The sequence below is a fragment of the Mytilus californianus genome, unplaced genomic scaffold (genome assembly GCF_021869535.1).
Source record: "Mytilus californianus isolate M0D057914Y unplaced genomic scaffold, xbMytCali1.0.p SCAF_3, whole genome shotgun sequence".
Lineage (NCBI taxonomy): Eukaryota > Metazoa > Mollusca > Bivalvia > Mytilida > Mytilidae > Mytilus > Mytilus californianus.
In genome coordinates, this window is record NW_026262679.1 from 98,523,825 (window position 1) to 98,550,581 (window position 26,757).

The following is a 26,757-nucleotide window of genomic DNA, read 5'->3' on the forward strand; positions in this document are numbered from 1 at the left end:
ACCAATTTGTACTGGACTTTGCCCAATGTTAGGCGACCATGGGAATGACAAATTATTGGAGCTTTGTTTGGGAGACTTTGTAACAGCATCCTGTTACAATTATTTCTTGTTACTGATAAGTTTAATAGATTTTGAAAAGACATTGTATTAATGATAAATAAAATTTTAGATTTTTTTCTTCTTTTCTTTTGTAAATTGTTTGAAGAATTTTGTGGCAAGTTTGTTTGTTATTCTGTAAAAACTAATTTTCTGAATGCTATATATTTTTTTTTGATGAAGTGAACTCCTTTAAAAACTAAGCTTATATTGTCTATTAATAAACATATATTTAGATTTCTGATTTTGGGCCCAGTTTTCGAGTTGGTCCAAATCGGGGTCCAAAATTAAACTGTGTATGATTTCAACATAAATTGAATATATATAGGGTTCTTTGAAATGCTTAATCTAAACCTGTATTTCTTTTCATCATTAATAAGATAATACCACATTGAGGTCCAAAGGGTCCTAAATTAAACTTTTGTTTAATTTCATCAAAAATTGAATTCTTTGGTTCTTTGATATGCTGATTCTAACAATGTTTGAGTGTTAAATCATATCTAATTTTAGAGAACTAAGTTATCACTGGTTGTTGTTATTATATTATTGATTATAATTTGAAAAATTGCATCATATCTTATTTTATAGAAGGGGCCTCGGTGGCCGAGTGGTCTAAGTAGTTACTACTGTAATCACTAGCCAGTCAACACTGAGGTTGTGAGTTCGAACCTCGCTCGTGCGGGTGCACTCAAATCCAATCTTAATTGACTAGGAGGCTGAGTTCACTTGAAACTCTAGAGTCCACTATAGAGTTTCAAGAGTATCACGTGAACGCACTCGAGTTGCTATTCGGAACAACTGTAAGTAACTCTAGGGTAAGGCCCTAACTAAGCATAAAAAAGGAAAAAAATCTGATTGTTTTGACGTCATTCAAGGGTTTCTCGAGTTTAACCCTGGCTCAGTGAGGATTGGAACCGGGGTAAGAGGGGTTAACTCGAGAGGTTTCGAGTAAACTCGGATTGTTGAAACCCGAGTTAGTAAAGTTAACTCTAGTATTTCAAGTGAACTCGGCCTGATTGTCAGTTCTCCTATCGAAGGTCGGTGGTTTTCTCCGGGCATTCCGGCTTCCTCCACCAATAAAAACTGGCCGCCACGAAATAGCCCAAAAGCGGTGCTTAAAAGTGGCGTTAAAAACACAAAAAATCAAAAATAAAAATATTTGTATAGAACTTTTTATCCAGTTTGAGTTATTTCTCTTTACACAGAAAATATTATGGATAAAATTAACCTGTGTTTCATTTCAACATAAATTAAATATATATAGGGTTCTTTCAAATGCTGAATCTAAACCTGTATTCAAATATTAGATTTTTGGGCCCAGTTTTCAAGTTGGTCCAAATCCGGTTTGCTGTCACTTTGACAGCCTCTTGTTTAAATATTGATATATATATCCAGGACAGGCATTACTCGGCTTACGAAAGCTAGTTGATCAAGTGGTCTAGGGCGATGGGCTTCGAAATCTATTATTTTTACAGGATCAGAAATCTACTTATTTTATCTGTCAAGTTGTGTGTGATGAGTTGATAGAAAACCATCACTAGTATTCATGGTGTGCAGTTTTCCCCTTTCAGATTATATATAACTTGATGATATAAGTTATAACAAATACGAACATAAATATTATCAAAGTAAAAGACAATGGCTTTGATCATTTCTTAGTATGTCCATTAAGTGTATTTATTGAAAGTTTCAACTCTAAAAAGGAATTGTATTGAATACTAGTGTTTTTCTTGAGTACTTGGCATAAAAAAATGAAGCATAGACACTTGACGTGTTGCATAGTTTTGTTTACGACACCTTGAAATAGGTTTGAAATTGTTTACGATACAAACTTTGCCTTTAATGGCGACCATTTTGAAATTCCTATCGCTTCAAAAAGTGAAAAGTTAAACTATAAGGTTGTCGTTATTATCAGATAGCGGTCAGGAGTCTGTAATTCAGTGGTTGTCATTTGTTGCTGTGTTACATATTCGTGTTTCGGTCTTTGTTTGTACATTATTAAAACCGTTATTTTCACTCGTTTGAATTAAATTGTTAAACAGCTGTCACTTCGGGGACTCTCCCTCTGGTATCTTTCGTCCCTCTTTTATAGCTGACTATGCGGGGGCTTTTCTCATTATTGTGGGCATTATGATGACCTATAGTTGTTTATTTCTGTGTCATTTAGTCTCTTGGCAATCATAATACATATTGTTTTATATATATAGCGATGTCGTTATTACGACATAGCTATGTCGTAATTACGACATAGTGATGTCGTAATTACGACTTGTTATGTCGAAATTACGACATAGCGATGTCGTTTTAACGACATGTTATGTCGAAATTACGACATAGCGATATCGTTATAACGACATGTTATGTCGAAATTACGACATAGTGATGTCGTTATTACGACATGTTATGTCGTAATTACAACATAAAAATTTTTTTTTGAATGGCCCTTATCGGCTTCCGTAGGAAATTAATAGAGCTTTTCGGTATAAATCCTAATGATTATCATGTCTACGCGGGTTTATTTTAATTTGTTTTCCTGAACAATGAGACAGTGATTGGTACCAGTCAGGATTCTACTTCGTCAAAATTATCTCCCCATTATGCCAGTTCATTTTTACAATCGTAAAAATGGAAGCCATTGTAGGGATGACGCGCTTCCAATTTAGCTCTTGAAAACCGATAAATTTATCCACATAGCACCATTACGATCCTTATATGCCAGGTGTATTTTAAAAGACAAATGTATCTACTAGCTAATGAGCATCAGTTAATGTACTTGTCTGCATTCAGTCAACTAAAAACTATTGTCGGATCGGTTGTCAGGTGGAATTTTCGGAAATTCATAAACATTTAAAAAAATTCTTATTAAATATTTCGTGGAAGGGCAGACTAAAAATTTTCAGTGGTTGAAGACTATAAATCCTAATTATCACACACAAAAAATGAAGTTTTTTCGAAGATATGCATTTTTAAGATCCAACTTAAAAGTCAGTCGTCAAGTACTTTTAGTAAAAATTTGCTATTCGAACACACCTACTCTGTTTTGTGATTCATGCATTAGAAAGGTATTTCACTTGACCCATATATCTAATTTTTTAGTACTGTGAACTTTCGATGTTATAAAGTCAACCCGCAGCCTTGATATATAAAAATAATAGAATCTGAAGCGAGATGATGTATCAAATACTCTTGCTTTATACGTTTTCTAGACAAAATATTTAACTCAAACACGCCCTAACATAAAAAGGTGCACTCGATTTTATCTTTTCGGTGCAATTGTTACCCATTTTTTAAATTTTTTTCTTGAGTTACATAATGGAAGGGCAGAAACGAAAATTAAGGAACAAATAGATTGATATGTTCTCCGTCCGTGGTGAAAAAAAAATAAAAAATCGGAGGTTATGCATTTTTTAGATCCAACTGAATAGACACCCATGTCGTCGACTTGATATCTAATTGTTCTGCTTAATTATGTAATAGATAAATTGAAAACTTATGCAAATTGTGTTTTTATGATAAAATACTTCGTAATTTAGCCGAAAACTGTCATTTATTTGTTTCTATTAACTTTTAAAAATTGTGTTACTATAGTAAACATTACAGTAAGCATTTATCGCCTTCTCTAACAAAGAGCTTCGATTCTTTTGTTCTATTTCAACTGGGTTTCCGCCTGGGTACCAAATATGGAGGTATAATAGTAGTGGTTTTTAGGATTTAAAAACCACGATATGGACCACGCTCTGATTGGCTTATTTATTTTTCATTTTTGTTATCTATCATACAATTGGTTCTTAATGTAACTCGGATTTATTGTACGAAAAAGAGAATTTCCGAAGTGTACTTTCTGTTTCGATTTCACGTTATATTTATACTGCCGTTAACTGACGGGTAAGTGAGTCCTAAAGATGCAGAAAAGGGTAAACACGAAAACAAAAATTGCCTGTTTACGACCAAATAATAAACATACCTTTGCTTTAAACATTTAGGCCAAAATATCAGGCTCTGGTCCAACCTGGGATTTATAAAATTCCCTGTATTATGTATAAGTTAATCACTATAAGTCTTATAACTAGTGAGTAGTGTGATCATGTTGATAGTAAGAGTTTTCCCCTGATATTCATGATTATATGATTACACGGTGTGATTATGTTGATAGTTAGAAGAAATTATTATTCATGATAAGTTGATCACACATTCAAATCATGTTGATCGTTTGATTATTGCTCTTAATATTCATAATCATCATAATCATATTATTCCACAGATTGACCATGATGATTGTTTAAATATTGCCCTTTATGTTCATAATCATATGATTACACAGTTAGGCCGTGATGATCGTCTGAATATTGCCCTTGATAATCATGATCATATGATTAAACAGGGTTAGGCCATGATGATTGTTTGATTATTGCCATTAATATTCATAATCATCATAATCATATTATTCCACAGATTGACCATGATGATTGTTTAAATATTGCCCTTTATGTTCATAATCATATGATTACACAGTTAGGCCGTGATGATCGTCTGAATATTGCCCTTGATAATCATGATCATATGATTAAACAGGGTTAGGCCATGATGATTGTTTGATTATTGCCATTAATATTCATAATCATCATAATCATATTATTCCACAGATTGACCATGATGATTGTTTAAATATTGCCCTTTATGTTCATAATCATATGATTACACAGTTAGGCCGTGATGATCGTCTGAATATTGCCCTTGATAATCATGATCATATGATTAAACAGGGTTAGGCCATGATGATTGTTTGATTATTGCCATTAATATTCATAATCATCATAATCATATTATTCCACAGATTGACCATGATGATTGTTTAAATATTGCCCTTTATGTTCATAATCATATGATTACACAGTTAGGCCGTGATGATCGTCTGAATATTGCCCTTGATAATCATGATCATATGATTAAACAGGGTTAGGCCATGATGATTGTTTGATTATTGCCATTAATATTCATAATCATATGTTTACTCAGTTGGACCATTATGATTGTTTGATTATTGCCCTTTATATTCATAATCATATGATTACACAGTTAGGCCGTGATGATCGTCTGATTATTGCCCTTGATAATCGTGATCATATGATTTAACATTTAGGCCATGATGACTGTTTGATTATTTCCCTTAATATATATATAACCATATGATTACACAGTTAGGCCATGATGATCGTCTGATTATTGCCCTTGATAACCATGATTACACAGTTAGGCCATGATGATCGTCTGATTATTGCCCTTGATAATCATGATCAAAATTATGATTAAACAGTTAGGCCATGATAATTGATTGATTTTTGCCCCTGATAATCATGATCATATGATTAAACAGTTAGGCCATGATGATTGTTTGATTATTACCATTAATATTCATGATTATCTGATTACGCAGTTTGACTATGATGATTGTTAGATTATTGCCCTTAATATTCATGATTATTTAATTGCATAGTTTGAACATGATGATCGTTTGATTATTGCCCTGAATATTCGTGATCATCTGATTACACAGTTTGAACATGATGATCGTTTGAATATTGCCCTTATATTCATGATCATCTGATTACACTGTTTCGAACATGACGATCATTTGATTATTACCCTTAATAACCATAATCATATGATTGAACAGTTAAACATGATAATCTATTGATTATTGCCTTTACTATTCATGATTATCTGATTACATATTTTTGATTATTGCCCTTAATATTCATAAATATCTAATTTAAGGTTTGATTATTGCCCTTGATATTCATGATAGATTAGATAATGTAATATCACACTTTGATCATGTTAATCATTTTATTATTGCCCTTATTATTCATGATCCATGATTCCAGGATTTTGAAAAAGGTGTGAGGCCCTATGGAAAACCAACGTTTTGAGCAATATGTTTAAAAGTCTATACATTTATCATATATGAAGCTCCCTGCCCCCTCTAAATCCGCCTTTGATGATCATGTGATTACAGGGTTTAATCATCATCATCATTTCGAATCGATTGTTTGATTATTGTCCTTTATAACCTGGTTTAATCATGCCGATAGTTTCGATTTCTGCCCTAAAAATTCATGATCATGTTATTATATCGGTTGATCATTTTATTAGTTTGAATACTCCCCTAATGTTTATGATTATGTGGTTACACTTTGATCATGTTAATCATATTAGTAGTTGGATTACTGCACTGGAATTACAATATATATATATAAAGCCTGTACCTAAGAACCATATCAACAATACATACATGTCATATAGACTGTACCTAAGAACCATATAGACAAAACTTATAACCTGAACCTAAAAACCATATAGACAATTAATAAAGCATATATCTAAGAACCATAAACAATACATGTACCCTATATCTAAGAACCATATATGATACATATAAACTAAACATAAGAACCATAGGAAATACATTAAGCCTATATCTAAGAACCATAGAAAATACATATAGACTGTACCTAAAGACCATAGACAACATATCAAGCTGATATCTAAGAATTATAGACAATATATAACGCTTTTATTTAACAACTATATACTATACATATAGACTGAACCTAGGAACCATATAGACAAAACATATAGCCTTTCTCTAAGAACCATAGATAATTCATATAAACTAAACCTAAGAACCATAGACCATACATGAAGCCTTTATCTGAGAACCATAGACAATACATATAGACTGGACATAAGAACCATAGACAATACATAAAGACTGTACCTATAAACCATAGACAATACATATAGACTGAACCTAAGAACCATAGACAATATATATATAGACTGAACCTAAGAACCATAGACAATACATATAGACTGAACCTAAGAACCATAGACAATACATATAGCCTATATCTAAGAACCATAGACAATACATACAGACTGAACCTAAGAACCATAGACAATACATATAGACTGAACCTAAGAACCATAGACAATGCATATAGCCTATATCTAAGAACCATAGACAATTCATATAGACTGAACATAAGAACCTTAGACAATACATATAGACTGTACCTAAGAACCATAGACAATACATATAGACTTAACCTAAGAACCATAGACAATACATATGGACTGAACCTAAGAACCATAGACAATACATATAGCCTATATCTAAGAACCATAGACAATACATACAGACTGAACCTAAGAACCATAGACAATACATATAGACTGAACCTAAGAACCATAGACAATGCATATAGCCTATATCTAAGAACCATAGACAATTCATATAGACTGAACATAAGAACCTTAGACAATACATATAGACTGTACCTAAGAACCATAGACAATACATATAGACTGTACCTAAGAACCATAGACAATACATATAGAATATTTCTAAGAACCATAGACAGTACATATAGACTAAATCTAAGAAGCATACACAATACATATAGACTAAATCTAAGAACCATAGACACTTCATATAGAATATATCTAAGATGTATACACACTACATATAGACTAAATCTTAGAACCATAGACACTTCATATAGAATATATCTAAGAACCATAGACAATACATATAGCCTATATCTAAGAACCACTGACAATTCATATAGACTCTACCCAAGAACCACAGACAAAAAACTGAGACAATACAAATTGCATGTACCTATGAACTTTAGAAAATACACAACCTGTACCTGAGAACCATAGACAATACATATAGCCTGAATGTAAGATCTATTGCTCAAGCATGACATTCACTCTTTGGGGGACACTATACAATGGCTTAGTACCACAAGCATTATTGGTAAACTTTATATAAATATAATTGCATTCCAATTTCTTCTGGCATTCTGGCTCCGTCGACCAATAAAAATTGTCCTCCTTGAAGTAAGTCAATGCTGCAAAAATCAACCAAATCAATAGATTTAAATTTAGTCAAGCCTGAGATGTGAGGAATGTTAAATCACACATGATTTAGAGGGGTATAGAACATACAGCCAGCACAACATATACATCTTGTTTCCCACTTTACTTGTGCAGGCCTAAGTTTCTTTATTTCTTTTGGTAATAATGATTCATAAAAATAAATGGTAGTGCATAATACATGTAATAGCTGTTCTAGTTTGATAAATAATTTACTATATTTATTTATAGGACCAAGAAAACAACAAGGAAGATTGGGAAAAGGTGAAGAAGCTGGTTAGTTAAATTTAAATAACAATTTCTACTAGGAGTTCTACCTTTGATACTTTAGATTTATATATGCAGCTACATCCATTAATTTGGATCAATTTTGTTTTTCGTTGATTGAGAAAAATCATACTTTAATGGATATTTGGATTCATGGTTTTGCAAAAGGCTGCATTCAAGCTAATACAGAATGGCTTCTTTATTAAATACAATGTATTTAAATTTGTAATAGTGGTTTACCCATGCCCAAGAAATCGACAAAAATGTGTATTCCACAAATAATTATGAAGCCACAATCCTCAAAATTTGATATAGGTCAAAATATCTTATGTTTGGCATTTTTGTTAAATTTGTTATACATCTAAACTGATAATTTTGATCAAATTGTTCTTTTTAAAAGTTTACATTGACCAAAAATAATCACAGAGAAGAAATAGATTTTTACCTATGTTTTCTAGGTACTCTGAATACTTGTTCTGTCCAAGTCTTTTTGGAACATTTCTTTTTACTTCTAGGTGAATAAAATGTTGGAAAATGGTGAGACCGTGGTGTCAATTATATTGAACAAAGAAACCAAGTCCATTGAGTTTTGAAGTAAGCACACAAATGGTACAATATCTATTCATGAGTATACTATATTGATTAGGAAATACAGTTGTGGCATTAAATGATCATAAACCATTAAGGATCCACAGTACATGTTGAAAAACAAACAAACCATAATATATCGAGAAAAAAAACATATATTGAGATTTTTTTAGCTGAGGCAACTATCCATCAGATACCACATATCTAAGCAAGTAAATGTCATCATATGGTCCTGTAACAATAAACAAAAAGTATATTAGAAATTAAGCTATGAAAGCTAGTAACATGACAAAATGTCTTAGGACAATAACTTACTAAATGAGTACGGGTTAACCATGTTAATGAGGGCTCAACCTTCCATTAACCAGAGAAAGTGGTGTTACAGCACAAATTGAGAACTAACTGTAAAACCAGTTGAAAAAGGCTTGACTCATCAAATCAATACAAAGCCCCATTATTCAAAACCAATTAAAACAAATTAAAAAACAGGTTTTCAAGACTGAAATATCAATCAGTGTACCTCCAGTGGATTTAATATGAAGATGCAATTACCAGTATATGAAAACCATGACACTGTGCAATTCCAAAACTTAAGTATCAAACAATATGTAGTTCCTGAAGTGTTCACAACTGTATAAAAAAACATATTTAGTTATGTTTTAATTTATATATAACAAAATCAATTAAAGAACAGATAAAAATTGTTAAGTTGATTACCTTTTAGAATTAGTATTAAAAGAATGGATAACTTTACATGTATTCATGTCTGGTCATGTACCAGTATGCACTATAATAGCTTTTTGAGATAAGTGTTTTTAATTTTAGTCAATGTGTTTCAAAGGACACATTATTTAATTTAGCTACCTTTGTACTGAAAGAAGATCGATGACAACTTTTTATGTGTAACTATACATTTTTTCTCCGAGATTTTATATGTGTTCTAATTGTTTTACAGAATGTGTAGGGCTTAAAACACATCAGCCCAGAACATCCAGGTTTGAACATCCTCAGGCTATTCTTCAGGGTGTTTAGAACAGAACAATGCAAGTTGCTAAAAGACTGCCAATGGCTGACAAGAGAAATGTGTGACATAGTGGGATGCCATTAGCTGGTACAATTGTCATGGAGAATAAGGTGTTCAGCGTGTGGCAGGTGGTCACACTTTTAATGTGTCAATACAACAACACATGAGGGACATGTAGTATAATAGAAAATGAAAGCGACAATTCATGTAAAAAAGAAATATTCTTTTTTATGCCCCACCTACATTAGTAGAGGGGCATTACATTTTCTAGTCTGTTCGTTTGTCCGTCTGTCCCGCTTCAGGTTAAATTTTTTGGTCAAGGTAGATTTTGATGAAGTTGAAGTCCAATCAACTTGTTACTTAGTACACATGTTCCCTATGATATAATCTTCTTAATTTTAATGCCAAATTAGAGTTTTGACCCCAATTTCACGGTCCACATAGAAAATGATAGTGCGAGTGAGGCATCCATGTACTATGGACACATTCTTGTTTTTATATGCATACATTTTCAGTGATGTATTTAAGCTAAAAAGTTTGTTGTAATTAGAACATCTTAATAATCCATATCTCAATTGATTTTGAACAGCACAAATTTCTAAGATATTTATGTAATTGATACAAAATTGATTTTTCATGTGACAGGAAATGCTGAAATACAACCAGGGGATAAATTTAGAAAATAAATATTTGTGAATGTTTTATTTGTCTTTTTATATCTTTGTATATGGCATTGTTTAGATTGCATGACCAACCAACCTGTATTAGGTTATAGACTCTTTATTCATGTTTGATTTGTTTTTAATGTATTTTAAATGGTGTAAAATATAATTGGAAAGCCAAAAATATTGTTTACTCAGTCATCTAATTATTTACATGTATCAAAATTATTACAAATGCAGCCTTCTTCCTACAATGAAAGCACAATCCCAATTTATGAGCATTTATTTGTACTGGCTAATACTGGGAAAAACAGTTGACCATGATATACCCAAGTATGCTGCAGAGCCAAAACAACACTTTGATTCTGTCAAAATATTATTGAAATTCACTAACAAAAAACTGTTGAAATATACAAACATACATAACATTAAGAGTAATTAAGGCAAGAATACATTGAGGACTGTAAAGTTATACATACAACCTGTGACCAATTATCTTCGTTTGACCATAAAACTGTGTGAAAATATCGTATACACTACCAAATGCAGCCAAGTGACAAAATTCTAGATGTGAACAGTGTCTCTTCATAACCATAGCCTATATTAATACTGTTGTGTAATGTTGGAAGGAATAACTGGTTGAATTTTCAAATAAAAATACAAAAGGCGAATATTAATCATATATACTAGTATATCTAAGGTTCAAATCTACAGGTTCTTTTTACATGGTTTATATATATATCTCATATGAAGTAGTTTTTATAATGTGGAGTTCTTCGATACAGGTTGTTTTAACAGGTAGTTCATGGTTCTTAAAACAAAAGGATTCAAATTGGTATGTGTCTTAAGTACTGGTTATGTAAAAAAGCCTTGTAAGGTTCTTCAATACAGTTAACGTTTTTGGTGGGTTTCATGTTGCTCAGTCTTTAGTTTTCTGTTTTGTGTTTTGTATAATTTTGTTTGTTGGTCTTTTTTTTTTCCTTTTTTAGCCATAGTGTTGTCAGTTTATTTTCGGCTTATGATAGATATAAGAAGATGTGGTATGAGTGCCAATGAAACAACTCTCCATCCAAGTTACAATTTATAAAAGTAAACCATTATAGGTCAAAGTACGGTCTTCAACACAGAGCTCACACCAAACATCAAGCTCTAAAGGGCCCCAAAAATTACTAGTGTAAAACCATTCAAACGGGAAAACCAACGGTTATGAGTTTGAATGTCTCTTTGGTATCTTTTGCCTCTCTTGTCTATACATAACATGGTTTTTAGATACAGGTTGGTTTTAAAAGAAAATTAGTTCAATATGATGGATTTCTATACATAGTGTGTTTCTGGATACACGATGTCTATATTATCAAGATACAAGTTGTCTGGGTATGGTTCCTAGATTCTAGTTTTCTATATTTCGTATGGTTCCTGGATACATGTTGTCTATATACGGTGTGGTTCCTCAATATGAGTTGTCTATAGATGGTGTGGTTCCTAGACACAAGCTGACTATATATTGTGTGGTTCCTAGAAACATGTTGTCTATATAAGGTGTGGTTCCTCGATCTAAGTTGTCTATAGATGGTGTGGTTCCTAGATACAAGTTTTAAATAAATGGCATGGTTTATAGAAATAAGTTATTTATAGAAGGTATGGTTCCTAGATATAAGTTATTTATATAAGACGTGGTTCCTAGATATAAGTTGTTTATATGTGGTTTGGTTCTTAGATACAAGTTTTCTATAGATGTAATGGTTGCTGGATACAAGTTTTAAATACATAGTATAGTTCCTAGATATAAATAAACTCACCATAGATACCAGGACTACATTTTTTATTTACGCCAGACGCGCGTTTCGTCTACAAAAGACTCATCAGTGATGCTCGAATCCAACAAAGTTAAAAAGGCCCAAAAAGTACGAAGTTGAAGAGCATTGAGGACTAAAATTCCTAAATTTTTTGCCAGAAACAGCTAAGGTAATCTATTCCTAAGGTTATCTTAAGATGGTGTGTTAAGATGGCGTGGTTCTTAGATACAAATTGTCCATAGATGGTGTGGTTCCCAGATACAAGTTTTAAATAAATGGTATGGTTTCTAGAAATAAGTTATTTATTGAAGGTATTGTTCCTAAATACAATATATGGTATTGTTTCTGGATACGGATACAAGTTGTCTTTAGATGGTATGGTTCCAAGAAATTACTTAGTCTTATGGAGATGAAACGCGCGTCTGGCGTATTAAATTATAAGCCTGGTACCTTTGCTAACTATAAGCATGTAATATTGTATTGTTAATTTGTGTATTTCTTTGTCCTGAAAGTTCTTGCATTTATTTGTACTGTAGTCCTGTCATGTAATGTTGTCCTTTTAGTGTTATATTTAACATTGCCATAAAAGCACGAGGTTTGGCTAGCCACAAAACCATGTTCAACCCACCATTTTTTCTTAAAATGTCCTGTACCAAGTCAGGAATATGGCAGTTGTTATCTTATAGTTCGTTTCTGTGTGTGTTGCATTGTCGATTTGTTTTTTGATGCACTTTAGTGTTTCTGTTGTTTCGTTGTTTCCCTCGGTTTTAATTTGTACCCCGGATTTGTTTTCTCTCAATCGATTTATGACTTTCGAACAGCGGTGTACTACTGAAGCCTTTATTTATCTATATATTGCTTGGTTCCTAGATAGCAGGTGTCTACAGACGGTGTGGTTACTAGATATAAGTTATCTATATATGGTGTGGTTCCTAGATACAGGTTATCTTTATATGGTTTTGTTCCTCGATATAAGTTTTTTTATAGATGTTGGGGTTCCTAGATACAAGTTGTCTATAGATGGTGTGGTTCCTTAGTACATGTTGTCCATATATGGTGTGGTTCCTTGATACAAGTTGTGTACAGATGGTATGGTTCCTAGATATATGTTATCTTTAGAATGTGTGGTTCTTAAATTTATACAAGTTGTCATTTATGGTGTTGTTTCCTCGGTATAAGTTGTTTATAGATGGTATGGTTCCCCGATACAAGATGTCTGTAGATGGTGTGATTCCTAGATACATGTTGTCTATAGATTACTCTACCACTTGGAACTCATAGGTCAATATCTTCCTTTTAAGCAGCAATTCCATATTAAGGAAATCATGATAGGGAATGCAAACTTTTGAATATCATATCAACTGTGAGATAAATAATCTATATGCAGCTGCTGCTGGGATGTCATTACATAGAAATGGAAAATGTACAGTGGGAAACTGAATCTTCTCTATATTGTCGTAAAGTTTTGATCTCAGCCGATACTCATTGTCAATTTTAGATATAAGTCATGATATGAGGCAGATTTATCTGTATATTGTGTATCCTTAATTTCACGTTCGATGGGATAGATTTGTTCAACATAGTCACCAAACTTTGAATTATTCAGTGAGATGACCTCATCTAGATAGCAAAAAGTGAACTCATAAATTAATGCTAGCTTCTTTTCATTCTTCCGTAGAAGCTCCGTATGGAGTCTGTCTCATGTAAATAACGGAACAATTCGGCAGGAAGAATAGCCCAGTTGCTTTCCATGGGATTCGGTCGATAGTTTGTGGAAAAAAAACGTCCTCCGAACGTGATATAAATTGTATCAGAGTTTTTTGTTTGTTTACAAAGTACGATTTATTCAACCCTAAACAAAGACTTTTGAAGCTACGTTGGCCATTTATTTTCATGAAACGAAGCATAATCCATTAAAAGCTTTAATAATAAGTGTATGTACTGTAACACATTATAATTTTATTCAACAAATAATGCTTGTTACAATTACTATCAAGATTCAAAACTTCTCTTGACGTACCCTTTTAATTCGAATAATCTCTTACAACGCTCAATTTATACTGTTTTAAATAGCTACATATCTTATACCAGAAGATTCAAATACCTCAGACAACAATCATAGAATGAATCAAATAGCCATATATACTTCATACCTCAAGGTCGAATTGTCTCAAAACTTATAGACTGTACTAAAAAACAACATACCTTATACAATTAGGTCAAATAACCACATGCAACACTTATAGAAGAGGGACGAAAGATACCAGAGGGACAGTCAAACTCATAGATCGAAAACAAACTGACAACGCCATGGCCAAAAATAAAAAGACAAACAGACAAATAATAGTACAGATGACACAACATAAAAACCAAAGACTAAGCAACACAAACCCCACCAAAAACTGGGGGTGATCTCAGGTGCTCCGGAAGGGTAAGCAGATCCTGCTCCACATGTGGCACCCGTCGTGTTGCTTATGTTATTACAAATCCGGTAAATAGTCTAATTCGGTAATTCACATTCGTGAAAAGGGAGGGTATTGTAGTTACGACATAAGGAACATATCCGATATCATCTGTGAAACGGTTATTCCATAACGGTCAACCGACTCGTGATGGCGTCCATAAAATTTACGAAGGGATGACTTCAACTTCACCATTTGGATCTCTTGGTTTAATAGCTTCCTTGTGAGCAGCAATCCTCTATCAAGGAAATCATGATAGGAAACACAAGCCCGGGAATATCGTATGAATTGGGAGATATATACTCCGTATGCAGGCGCTGCTGGAATGTTGCTACATAGAAAAGGAAAGTTCACAATTGGGAAGCTGAAATCATCTCTTTTGTCGTAAAGTTTTGTTTTCAACCGACCCTCATTGTCAATTTCTAGATGTAAGTCAAGATATGAGGCAGACTTAACTGTATCTATAGTATCCTTTATCTCTAGTTCGATGGGATAGATTCGTTCAACATAGTCACCAAATTTTGTATTATTTAGTGAGAGAACATCATCTATATAGCGGAATGTAGAGTTAAAGGATATTGCTAACTTCTTATCTTTCTTCCTAAGAAGTTCCTGTATGAAGTCGGCCTCATAATAACAAAGAAACAAGTCGGCAAGAAGAGGGGCACAACTGGTTCCCATTGGAATTCCGACAGTCTGTTGAAAAACACGTCCTCCAAACGTAACAAATATGTTGTCAATCAAGAAATCAAGCATCTTGATAATGTCAGTTTCAGAGAATTTTTTGTTTGAATCAGAGTGATTCTTTACAAAGTCTTTATAGACTGTACCAAATAACCATTTACCTTATACCATAAGGTCCAATTACTAGTACATCATACAACACTTAAAGAATTATCAAATGACCGTATACTTTGTATCATAAGGTCCAATTACATCATACAAAACGGTACACACTATTTTCATATTATATAATTACCATGTAAATCTTTGAATGATGTTTTTTTTTGTGTTAATATTGATTTTGTTATCAGTAAGTTAAAAGCAAACTCAATGATATTATTGTTATATATATACACACTTTCATTGATCTACAATCTATCGACTCTCGTATCTTGGCATTGTTCAAGGTCATGTTTTTCTCTGACTGTTTATGATGTCTTTACACTAAATCCATTGGATGGTGGATGTGTACTGATTAATAATTTAGTCTTGGATGAATGATTTTTTTTTATATAAGTTGATATTGGCTTTGAACTAGCTGCCGGTAACTTCGATCGAGTACTGTCAGATCTGTACTTAGTGTCTTTATGTTGTTGGGATGTACAATACCCGGTCACGTCCACGTTGTTTTGTTATATTTATTTCTATGTGTATCATCTGATGATTTAAGCCTTTTTCAACTGATTTTTATAGTTCGGTCTTATGTTGTACTGTTACACCACAGTTCCAGGTTAGGAGAGGGTTGGATTCCCGCTAACATGTTCAACCCCCGCCACATTATGTATCTATGTGCTCACTGCTGGTCCCAAGTCAGGTGCCTGTAATTCAGTGGTTGTCGTTTTTTGTTGTGTTACATATTTGTTTTTCTTTCATTTATTTTGTACATTATACCGTTAGTTTTTTTGTTTTTTGAATTGTATTACATTAGTGATTTCGGGGCCTTTTATAGCCGACTATGCAGTTTCAGGCTTTGTCCATTGTTGAAGGCCGTACGATGACCTATAGCTATTAATTTCTGTGTCATTTGGTCTCTTGTGGAGAGTAGTCTCATTGGCAATCATACATCATCTTCTTTTTATATATATATATTCCTTTTTTTTTTAACTGAACTAGTTTACATTATTTTAGGAGCAAACTGAAGCCCGCCTCCAGATGTTGGATTTTTCTCTATTCGTTAAAGACACATCGGTTGTCTTTTTGACACATTCCCTGTTTCTATATAACCTCTATTCTAGATTTACCTATCAACCATAGACAACATATACAGACTGTATCTAAAACCTACAGACAGCATATACTGGCTCTGTCTAACAAGCACAGACAATATATACACACTGTATCTAGCAATCACAGTCAATATACACAGAATGCATCTAACAACCACAGACAATATACACAGACTGTATCTAAAACCCACAAACAGCATATACTGACTGTGTCTAACAAACACAGACAACATATACACACTGTATCTAGCAACCACAGACAATATCCAAAGACTATAAAAGAACCACAGACAATATACACAGAATGCATCTTACAACCACAGACAATTTAAACAGACTGCATTTGACAACCACAAACAACATATACATACTGTATCTAGCAATCACAGACAATATACACTAACGGTAATTAAGGACCACAGACAACATATATAGACTCTATCTGATAACCACAGACAACATATACACCCTTATCTAGCAACCATATACAACATATACACACTATATCTAGCAACCACAGACAACATATACACACTGTATCTAGCAACCACAGACAACATATACACACTATCTAGCAACCACAGACACACATATACACACTGTATCTAGCAACCACAGACATCATATACCCACTGTATCTAGCAACCACAAACAACATATACACACTGTATCTAGCAACCACAGACAATATACACAGACTGTATCTAAGAACCACAGACACCATATTCACACTGTATCTAAGAACCACAGACAACATATGCACACTGCATCTAAGAACCACAGACAACATATACACACTGTATCTAAGAACCACAGACAACATATACACACTGCAGCTAAGAACCACAGACAACATATACACACTGTATCTAGCAACCACAGACAACATATACCACTGTATCTAGCAACCACAGACAACATATACCCACTGTATCTAGCAACCACAGACAATATACACAGACAACATATTCACACTGTATCTTAGAACCACAGACAACATTAACAGACTGCATCTAACAACCACAGACAACATATACACACTGTATCCAACAACCACAGACAATAAATGCAGACAGTATCTTATAACTGCACTATTGGTGTGCCTTTCCCAAGTAAGGACACTGAAGTTCAGTGGTTGTTGTTGGTTCATGTCTGTCATATTTGTAAATTGATTTGCTATAACTTAAGACATTAGTTTTCTCAATTGAATTGTTTCATTTTTTTTCATGTCGATGCCTTTTAATGCTGACTAGATGGTATGAGTTATTTTTCTCATTGTAGAATTCTGTATGGTTGTCAATAACTGCTAACATCATTTGAACTTTGGTGGATAGTTGTCTCATTGGCAAACATACCATATCTCCTTATTCATATACAGACAATTTATATAGTCTGTATCGAACAACTGCAGACAATGTATATAAACTTTCTTGAAGAACCACAGACAATATATATAGACTGTATATAATAACCACAGCTAACAAATATTTCAGGTTTATATTATTTTCTCTAATTCTTCGTCAATTTATCCCTTTCTGCACCCATTGTAAAAAAAAATTTAATCAACGTGTGGTTCGTTTGATCTCAGTTCTTCATTGGTTAAAATCCAATTATGACGTCGAATTTTCTTGCTTTCCTATGAATTTCCTATTGTGACGGCATGAAAAAAGGCGACCATGCCTGATGACGTCAGATAGAAAGAACACATCTTTTTGCAGATCATTCGAAAAGAAGGAATAAGTTTGCCTGCATATTGTTAGAAAATCATTAGAGAAACTAATTCCACCACCAAATCTCGTGTAATACGATATTTATCCACTCTCAACAAATAAATTTTAAATATTTAAAACGCTCGGCGAGCCTCTCGATTTAAATTTGAAAATTTAACTGTCTCGAGTGGTTAATATCGTATCACACTCGATGCAGTGGTAGAATCTATATTTATTAGTTGTTTATAAATATGTGTATACTCTGTAAACAACAGAATTGTAACACAAATGTGTTTAATACCTTTGTTTCTGTTATTACCTGTATTACCTAAAACTAATGTGTTTGTAAATATGCCTTTACGTCAAAATGTGTTTTTAATATAACAAGTGATGGCCTCATTAAGTATTCAGCTTATATAATCAAAAACTAAAATAGTCCTTTTGCTAATGTCACATATATTCTGATAATTTACAAAATGTAATGGATATGTCCTTCACACCTTGGTTCTAGTTATTGGTAAGCATTTCTGAGCAAGTTGTTTCAATTAATGATAATGATTTTTACTCATTATTGAAATATAAGCATAAATATTTACAAACAATCGATGGTATTGATTTTATTGTTATACTCAATTATGCTTCGATAAAGATGTAGGTATCATATTCCAAAAGTAGTATACATGTTTACTATTTGTTTAGTTAGTTTTCATATTATCTAAGCAGAATTTCCACCTACCATCTCTTTTATCCAATGAAATTTAAAAAAAAGCTTCAAGAAAATTTTCATGGATAATTTAAATATTACAAAAATATTTTTAAAATAGGTATTTTTTTCATAGTCATTTTTATATACTAAACAACTTGTAAATAGTTCTTATAATTAAAGACATCAAAAGTTTATAATTTTCATATACATTTATGTGCAGTGCCTATGAAAAATTTCAATAGTTCATGTATTACAGAATGTTAAAATCTTTTTTTGTTGTTTTGTTCAGTTATTCTGCTCAACCATCTGTGTGCTAACTCCTTGAGGTTTTATGTGAACTTTGACATAGTAGATGTTGAACAACCTGAAATATAAAATTCTTATGTTAGAATGTGTAAGCTCTCATTAATTCTTTTAAAACTTAAACTATAAATTTTCAAAGAAGTCAGACAGAACACATTGCATTTTGAGAAGAAAGTATAGAATTTGGTGCATGAAAGACCTGAAAAGAGCAAACTCTCTACAACTCATCACTGTATAGCAGTTGACCACATTCTGTCAAATAGTTTCTGACGAAAATATCTTTTTTTCATGCATGATCTTGCAGAATTCATAGAATTGGCAAGCAAGAGGTTTTGTGAGTTGATACATGTCTTTTCATCTTTGTTATTCATGTAAATTAATCATTGAGTGATAGATTTCTCTTAGAAAATATTTAAAGGTCCCAGTGAAAAACTATAAAGAGACTTATAACTATTGTAATTATTCAATTGGTAATAGAACAGATAAATGTTTAATTACCTTGACCAAAAGAAGATGACCCAATGTAAAAGTTCCATTAGGTTTGCAAGAAGATCAATATTACACTCTTGCATAGAATAACATTCTTGTATAAATAAACAAGGGTTTCCTTGCCACATATTTTATAATGTATATATTTTCTTGTGTTAGAAATATATAAAAGAGTAGATTACGAAATGTCTTTTCTGACCATTGCAACAAGCTGAAAGTGTTTCAAATTGATGATTACATGTGTAAGAAAGTATTAAAACAGGACACTTTTTGTTTATCTTTTAATACAGAAAATTGTCCAAGACACTTCAATTATGTAAAATGGAGGTTGTTGTAAAAGTGGACAAATGGTCAGGATTTCAACCAATATTATAAGCCTAGGAAACATAAATAGCAGGGCCTTGCAGACTTAATTTTCAAGCTAAATATTTCATTTGTCACAACAAACATGATCAGAAAAATCTTTTTTGCTGATAAATTGGCTCCAGTTGTTTTTGTGGTTTAATTGTCATGTTTGTATTGATCTGATGAGTTAGGCCATTTATCAGCTGAACATTTTTATTTGTTCTTTAATGGTTTGCTCATTGTTGAAGGCTGTACAATGACCTTAAGTTCCTTACCTTTATGTCAATTAGTCTCTGGTGGCAATCATACCACATCTTTTTATTTTTATACCTATGTTTCCAATCCAAAAACCTATGGATTAATTCATAGAGAAAAAGGGAATTTTTAATTTTAAATGATGGGGTTCAAAATTAATGCATGGGGCACTTACCAAATCTAAAAATAAAACAATATTTATATTGTCTATATACATACCAGTATCTAATACATCTGGTGTGACATTACAGAGTGTGTCCAAAACCTTTACAATGTGATTTGTTAACTAAGAATGAATGCACCAAGTCTCCTGGAACTCTGTAGAAAGAAAATTATTGAATTCAATATAACAATTATTACAGGTAATGTATAAGCTAAATGTATTGTCTATGGTTGTTACATTTGGATTTATATACTGTCTATGGTTCTAAGATACAGGCTATATGTTTTGTCTATAGTTCTTAGGTTCAGTCTATATGTATTGTCTATGGTTCTTAGAAATGGTACATATGTATTGTCTATGGTTCTTAGATATGGTTTTTAGGTTCAGTCTATATGCATTGTCTATGGTTCTAAGATACAGGCTATAGGCATTGTCTATGGTTCTAAGATACAGGCTATATGTATTGTCTATGGTTCTTAGGTTCAGTCTATATGTATTGTCTATGGTTCTTAGAAATGGTCCATATGCATTGCCTATGGTTCTTAAATATGGTTCTTAGGTTAAGTCTGTATGTATTGTCTATGGTTCTAAGATACAGGCTATATGTATTGTCTATGGTTCTTAGGTTCAGTCTATAAGTATTGTCTATGGTTCTTAGAAATGGTCCGTATGTATTGTCTATGGTTCTTAGATATGGTTCTTAGGTTCAGTCTATATGCATTGTCTATGGTTCTAAGATACAGGCTATATGCATTGTCTATGGTTCTTATGTTCAATTTATATATATTGTCTATGGTTCTTAGATATAAAATTGAGAATGGAAATGGGGAATGTGTCAAAGAGACAACAACCCGACCATAGAGCAGACAACAGCCGAAGGCCACCAATGGGTCTTCAATGCAGCGAGAAACTCCCGCACCCGGAGGTGTCCTTCAGCTGGCCCCTAAACAAATATGTATACTAGTTCAGTTATTTATCTCTTATGTCGGAAAAGGTGGAACATGTTTTTAATTATTTATTTTTAAGTTAGTTGTCGTCTGCCAGTGCAGTAGCATGGCCATGTATTAAAAATTGATTGAAGTAAAGTGTGAAGTACAGTTTATTCGTTGACTCGTTACTTGGTTCTTACCATAGTCCCCCAGCCAAGTACACGATAGGCTATATGTATTGTCTATGGTTTTTAGATATAGGCTATATGTATTGTCTATGGTTCTTAGATATAGACTATGTGTATTGCCTATGGTTCTTAGATATAGGCTATGTGTATTGCCTATGGTTTTAAGGTATAGTCTATATGTATTGTTTATGGTTCTAAGTTATAGGCTATATGCATTGTCTATGGTTCCAAGTTATAGGCTATATGTATTGTCTATGGTTATTAGGTAGAGTCTATGTGCATTGTCTAAGGTTCTCAAATATGGTCCATATGCATTGTCTATGGTTCTTACGTTCGGTCTATATGCATTGTCTATGGTTCTTAGGTTCAGTCTATATGCATTATCTATGGTTCTTAGATATAGGCTTTGTGTATTGCCTATGGTTTTAAGGTATAGTCTATATGTATTGTTTATGGTTCTAAGTTATAGGCTATATGCATTGTCTATGGTTCCAAGTTATAGGCTATATATATTGTCTATGGTTCTTAGGTAGAGTCTATGTGCATTGTCTAAGGTTCTCAGATATGGTCCATATGCATTGTCTATGGTTCTTACGTTCGGTCTATATGCATTGTCTATGGTTCTTATGTTCAGTCTATATGCATTGTCTATGATTCTTAGGTTCAGTCTATATGCATTGTCTATGGTTCTTATATTTGGTCTATATGCATTGTCTGTGGTTCTTAGGTTCAGTCTATATGCATTGTCTATGGTTCTTAAGTTTGGTCTATATGCATTGTCTATGGTTCTTAGGTTCAGTCTATATGCATTGTCTATGGTTCTTAGATATAGGCTATGTGTATTGCCTATGGTTTTAAGGTATAGTCTATAGGTATTGTGTATGGTTCTAAGTTATAGGCTATATGCATTGTCTATGGTTCCAAGTTATAGGCTATATGTATTGTCTATGGTTCTTAGGTAGAGTCTATGTGCATTGTCTAAGGTTCTCAGATATGGTCCATATGCATTGTCTATGGTTCTTAGATATAGGCAATATGTATTGTCTATGGTTCTTATGTATAGAGTTTTTATGTATTGTCTATGGTTCTTAGGTTCAGTCTGCATGTACAATCTAGTGTTCTTAGAAATAGGCTATATGTATTATCTATGTTTCTAAGGTACAGTCTATATGTATTATCTATGGTTTTTAGGTACAGTCTATATGTACTGTCTATGGTTATTAGGTACAGTCTATATACATATATTATGTGTTGTCTATAGTTCGTAGGTTCAGTCTATATGTATTGTCTGTGGTTCTTAGGTAGAGTCTATATGTATTGTATATGGTTCTTAGGTTCCATCTACAGTCAAGAATATAACTCTATAGGATTATTAGAGGAGAATAACATATATTTGTTATTGTGGACTAAAAAATCAAAGAACTGTGATAACTTATGTTTGTTACATGTTTCAAAGGGACAATATACATAATTAGTTTTGTTAAAATGTTTACAAGTTCTATCGATATTACTCTTGTCCTATGTATACACAACTATAGAAAGATATAACAGTTCATAGTTTGCCAAACATGCTTAGTACATCTATGTAACTTGTTATTACAGAAAAAATATGCCTGTAATAACTATTTAAAAGGGTGTTATTACAGCTTCTCTACATCACTCCAAAGCATTTGCTCAGACATACATCAGGCTTAATTGCAATGTTTTTTAGTTTATTGTAAGAAATAAGGATCAGAGCATGTAATGAGGTTCTCTGCAAGCTTCCCAGTAATTCCCAAGTGTCTCATATAATAAGTCACATGCTTTTAATATCTAAGCCTTGTTATTACAGCTAAGTTTATCCCTTAAAAGCCTCATCACATTGATTTTACATGGTTTATGAAAATTAAAAAATCAGTTTTCAAGGCTATGCATTTAGTTTTTCCACAAAGTTTCAAGAGTTCCCTAGAGCCCACTAAATATTAAAATGTTTATGATTTATTTTACTAATCACAAACATATGTTCTCACAGATTTAGACAATTAAAGGATTAAAGAGTAGACAACTCATGAAAGTATCTGTAATAACACATGTAAGATATTTTCTGGAATAACCCTGTAGAGTTATATGCCTGACTGGTCTGTATGTATTGTATTAGGGTCTAGATAAAGGATATATGTATAATGTATTGTCTTTTGAGTCTAGATAAAGGATATATGTATTATGCTTGTCTATGGTTCTTAGGTTCAATCTACATGTACTATTTATTGCCTATGGTTCTTAGGTTCAGTCTATATGTATTGTCTGTGGTTCTTAGGTAGAGTCTATATGTATAGTTTAGGGTTCTTAGGTTTAGTTTATATGTATTGTCTATGGTTCTTAGATAAAGGATATATGCATGATATGTTTTGTCTATGGTTCTTAGGTTCAGTCTATATGTATTATGTATTGTCTATGGTTCTTAGGTTAAGTCTATATGTATTATGTATTGTCTATGGTTCTTAGGTTCAGTCTATATGTATTATGTATTGTCTATGGTTCTTAGGTTCAGTCTATATGTATTATGTATTGTCTATGGTTCTTAGGTACAGTATATATGTATTGTCTGTGGTTCTTAGGTAGAGTATATATGTATAGTCTATGGTTCTTAGGTTTAGTTTATATGTATTATCTATTGTTCTTCGATAAAGGATATATGCATGACATGTTTTGTCTATGGTTCTTAGTTTCAGTCTGTACTTGGATGGAGAGTTGTCTCAATGGAACACATCTATGGTTCTTAGTTTCAGTCTATATGTATAGTCCATTGTTGTTAGAAATAGGCTGTATATATTGTCTATAATTCTTAGATATAAGCTTATTATGTTGTCTATGGTGTTTAAGTATAGTCTACAGTATATGTGTATTTTCTATGGTTCTTAGATATAGGCTTTATATATTTTTCTATGGTTCTTATATTGAGGGTATATGTATTGTTTATGATTCTTAGGTTTATGTTATAAGTTTTTTCTATATGGTTCTTAGGTTCAGGTTATAAGTTTTGTTTATATGGTTCTTAGGTACAGTCTAAATGACATGTATGTATTGTTTTGTTCATATGGTTCTTAGGTACTGGCTTGATATAAGTATTGCAATTACATTGCAGTGATCAAACTATTTAACTATGTAATGATCAACCTATTTAATAACATGATCATGAATTTTTAGGGCAGAAATCAAAACTATTGGCATGATTAAACAAGGTTATAAAGACAATAATTAACCAATCAATTTGAAGTGATGATTAAACCCTGTTATCACATTATCATCAAAGGCAGATTTAGAGGGAGCAGGGAGCTTCATATATGATAAATGTATAGACTTTATAAACGTATTGCTCTAAATGTTGGTTTACCATAAGGCCTCTACCCCTTTTTCAAAATCCTGGATCATGTACAATAAGGGGAATAATCAAATGATTAACATGATCAAAGTGTGATATAACATTATCTAATCTATCATGAATATCAAGGGCAACAATCAAACCTTACATTAGATAATTATGAATATTAAGGGCAATAATCAAAAATATGTAATCAGATAATCATGAAAAGTAAGGGAAATAATCAAATGATCATCACGGTCAAACTGTGTAATCAGATAATCATGAATTTTTATGGCAATAATCAAACAATCATCATGGCCTAACTGTTTAATCAAGATTATCAATGGCAATAATCAGACAATGATCACAGTCGAACTGTTTAATCATATGATCATGATTATAATGGGCAATAATCAGACGAACATCACAGCCTAACTGTTTAATCATATGGTTATGAATACTAATTAAGTGGGTCTCATTAGGGTCTAAGTGTGACCCGGTATTGGCTGATTTTTTTAAGCATGACACGTGATGGTCGAATAATTAAGCGTAAAAACAGGAAATGAAGTCCGGCAGGACACAGGAAATTACATGCGCTATTATGGCAATGAGAAGAGGGATACGGGATTCTCAATAAACAATAAGTGGGATCCAGGATCAGAACCAACCCCCCCCCCCCCCCAAAAAAAATGAGACCCCCTATACTAAGGGCAATAATAAAAAAAATCATAGGGGCACAACTGTGTAAACATATAATAATAAATATGAGTATCTCTTACTATCAACATGCTCACACCACTCATTAGTTATAGACTTATACTGAGAACTTTTAAGTTTATAAATCCAAGGTTGGACCAAATCCTGATATTTTGGCCTTAATGTTTAAAACAAAGGTATGTTTGTTATTTGGTCGTAAACATGCAATTTTTGTTTTAGTGTTTACCCTTTTCCGCATCTTTAGGACTTCTTGTCCGTCAATTAACAGCAGTATAAATATAACGTGAAATCGAAACAGAAAGTACACTTCGGAAACTCTTTTTTTCGTACAATAAATCCGAGTTACATTGAGAACCAATCGTATGATAGATAACAAAAATGAAAAATAAATAAGCCAATCAGAGCGTGGTCCATATCGTGGTTTTTAGATCGTAAGAACCCCAACTATTATACCTCAAATATGAGTAGTCGATGAGCAAAAAAAAAAAAAAAAAAAAAACCCGAATGATGAACAGTAAACACCCAAAGCATATATCATAGTGCATTTATTAATAATAAGTGTTATCTACTGTAGAAGCCATCCCGAAAATGATGTTTTACCGAGTTCGTTACTATATATGTTACCATTTCCACCATACAATGATCGATTTCGAACATAAACTGTACCACCTCTTGACACATGCGCAACAACTGTACCACTGACTGTTGCATCGTCTCCGTCGTTGGCCCGTAGAAACGTGGACCCGTAAATGGTATTGTTTATCATCAGCTCGGTGGAATGCTGGGAATAAAACATTCGGATGACCCAGATAAATACGTAGA

At 32.6% G+C, this 26,757-nt stretch overlaps 3 long non-coding RNA genes across 4 annotated transcripts; 1 reads left to right on the plus strand and 2 right to left on the minus strand.

The window, feature by feature from the left end:
• The first annotated feature begins 3,785 nt into the window (after positions 1-3,785).
• Positions 3,786-10,621, plus strand: LOC127735508 (uncharacterized). Of its 2 annotated transcripts, none has more exons than XR_007998434.1 (4): positions 3,786-4,010; positions 8,272-8,316; positions 8,823-8,901; positions 9,851-10,621. It is a non-coding gene; the product is annotated as an uncharacterized LOC127735508 (long non-coding RNA). The 2 variants fall into 2 exon arrangements; XR_007998433.1 differs by having other exon boundaries at positions 3,786-3,981.
• Positions 6,689-8,261, minus strand: LOC127735509 (uncharacterized). Its single transcript, XR_007998435.1, has 3 exons — positions 7,438-8,261; positions 7,240-7,338; positions 6,689-7,074 (listed from the first exon to the last, which is right to left on the minus strand). It is a non-coding gene; the product is annotated as an uncharacterized LOC127735509 (long non-coding RNA).
• An 8,312-nt stretch (positions 10,622-18,933) lies between the features above and the next one.
• LOC127735510 (uncharacterized) lies at positions 18,934-26,269 on the minus strand. Its single transcript, XR_007998436.1, has 3 exons — positions 26,162-26,269; positions 20,815-20,913; positions 18,934-19,567 (listed from the first exon to the last, which is right to left on the minus strand). It is a non-coding gene; the product is annotated as an uncharacterized LOC127735510 (long non-coding RNA).
• Positions 26,270-26,757: the final 488 nt, after the last annotated feature.